The sequence below is a fragment of the Porites lutea genome, chromosome 2 (assembly GCF_958299795.1).
Source record: "Porites lutea chromosome 2, jaPorLute2.1, whole genome shotgun sequence".
Taxonomy (NCBI): domain Eukaryota; kingdom Metazoa; phylum Cnidaria; class Anthozoa; order Scleractinia; family Poritidae; genus Porites; species Porites lutea.
Genome location: NC_133202.1, coordinates 26,680,964 through 26,683,463, shown reverse-complemented (window position 1 = coordinate 26,683,463; position 2,500 = coordinate 26,680,964). Strand labels below are relative to the sequence as shown.

Here is a 2,500-nt window from a genome sequence, read left to right as displayed (position 1 = left end):
TAAGAGGAAAATAAACTCAACTTAACTTTTTGAACGATTTTTGGGAGATCAATATAATAGTCTTCTGAAGCTAGGATCTTGCAGAGTGTTTGTTTTATTTTCCTCTTAAAGGCATTTTTTGAAAGCTTTCTTAAAGATACAGGCATTTCATTCCATATTTTTGTTCCGATTCTAGAAAATGAATCAGTCGCTTGAATTGAGAGTCTGGAACTTTGTGTGTAAAAGCTATTGCCCCCGCAGGGATTTCGCCTAGAAGGCGAAATCCTGAGGAGGCACTCTAGTAACTCGCGCGTATGTTAAGGAAAGTACTTACAGTTGAAATATACAGTCATACAGTCGATATAGAAAAAATCTCGATTTGCTTGAACAGAACAGCAAGTGGTAACGTTGCGAGTATGCGCGAGCCGCTGGACGGAAGTTTGTGGTGGTATTGGATCGTAGCGAATGCAGCAAAGAAAAATGGCGCCTCTTTTAAAAATTACCATCGTCTTAGTCATCTGTTCTATCTTTGTGGAGTGCAGATAAGACAAAGTTTGCTTTGTAATATGCGAGATTGGTCTCAAGGCTAATAAGTCGCAGATCATTCACAATTTTGCGCGGTTTGTGGTCCATGAGTGATTATTGTTTCGTGTTTTGACTTGCGCACGGACACGTCGATGGGGTTCTGTGTAACAGCTGCAAAACTCCTCTATTAAACACTGGATAACTGGGAAAAAATCTCTTCATGTAAGTTGTGACCGAGTACAAAACGTCCGACGCTTACGATTTGAATAAAACGCTGTGAAAAAACATTCTAAATGCTAATCTGTTTATATAGTCATAACTGCAGTTCTTGCGACAATCCCCTTGCAATAATACGATTTCACGTCAGTTATGGTTCAGGAGCGCCCTGTTATTCAGAGATGTCCAACCTTAGTGCAGTGATTCTGCCATTGATTACTTTTCAGAGATACCCCATCCTAACCACCAGTGGCCAAAGCAGGTGCAGTGCCCTAATTCTGCCACTGATAAACTTTCAAAGATATCCCACCCAGGGCTATGAAATCGTATGTTTCCTTTTTTGACTAGATGATATAAAACTGAAGACCCAAACTCAAGAAATGACATCTATTAAATCTATATGATACCTTATCTTATTCAGGGGTGTAGGCAGAATTTTGTAATATGGAGGCTCTTGACTCCAAGATGCCCCTTATACTTCTAAAATAAAGAATTAGATGAGCCAAAACAGGAGTGTGGTACAAGATGTTTCAAATTACAGATGTGTTTTATTGAGGTAACCCTCACCATGAAAAATCCTTTTCTTAACTCCCCACACTTCTACATACTAGAAAATTGCAAATATGCACACAACAGTGAAAATACTTAAAACAGTAAAGATCATAGTCATATCTAAAACTGCATTTTCTCTCTGAGACATTGAAGTGAATTTTCTGCTTCTGATACTTCCATGTTTGCACTCATTTTTGCTTTTCATAAATTTTGTTGTTGGTATTTTCTACTGCACATGTGTTAATTATTTAAGATATAGCTAATAATGCCTAGCTCCTTGACTAGCCCATATCTGGGCTAAGATTAAAAAATTGAAAATGAGAGAAAATTAGCTCTAACTTTTCCTTTTCATTCAATTTCAACATGAGGAGAACATAAGAATCTTAAAGCCTGATATTTATAAAGTCTGAGTTTATGGTAGCTTCAAGTGAGCCAATGTATGACTCATTAAAAATAAAGCTTGTCTGTGTGTCTTCTGGGGCACCAAGGCTATTTGACGCAGTTCAGGATGGAGTGACAGACCCTTCACATTCTGCAGACAGCATAGGGTAAAATAAAAAACGGATAGTCGCCATTTTGTACCAGCTCTGCTATGGCTTGAGTGAAAAGTGCGACTGGTTTAAATGTGACGATGCAGTCGTCCACAATGACTATCACCTGAATCAACAAGGTTGAGTGCTGAGCATCTCATAGGGATCTCCTGCAACAGAAAAAAGGCAAATGAAATTTTTCATAACTTGTCATCTTGCGACACCAGGAGCATCAATGAGCTTGTTTCAGGGGCAATTTTACATAAATAGCAAGTTGTGCAGCCTATGATATATGACTATATGCGCTACTACAGTGTATACACAGCCAAACCAACATTGGCAAGCCAGCTCCTAAATTCATGTGCACAAACACTGAATATATGAGACCCAGAGTATCAAAAGATCTATTTCTATCGGAGAGTGAAAAGTTACCCCTATGGCATTTAGTTGTTGCCCACAGCTAGCGATACCCCTTTAGATATTTTTTCAGGATTTCTCAAGTGTCATGGATACGAATTTATATTCAAAAAGGAAAGAAATAGGAATAATAACATTTATGATTTTTGTAAGCGTACAAATACATTGTATGTGATGAAGCTAATTCTTATGTGGATGCCAATGTAAGGAATCAAATACAGGGATTTCATGTCCAGTGTTGTCTGTACTTCAAACAGAAATGGCAGTCCAGCAAGTGCAAA

At 38.1% G+C, this 2,500-nt stretch overlaps 1 pseudogene; it reads left to right on the top strand.

Annotated features, from left to right (window-relative positions):
- LOC140925927 (uncharacterized) overlaps positions 1 to 2,500 on the top strand; it is a 227,480-nt pseudogene that overhangs the window by 29,389 nt on the left and 195,591 nt on the right.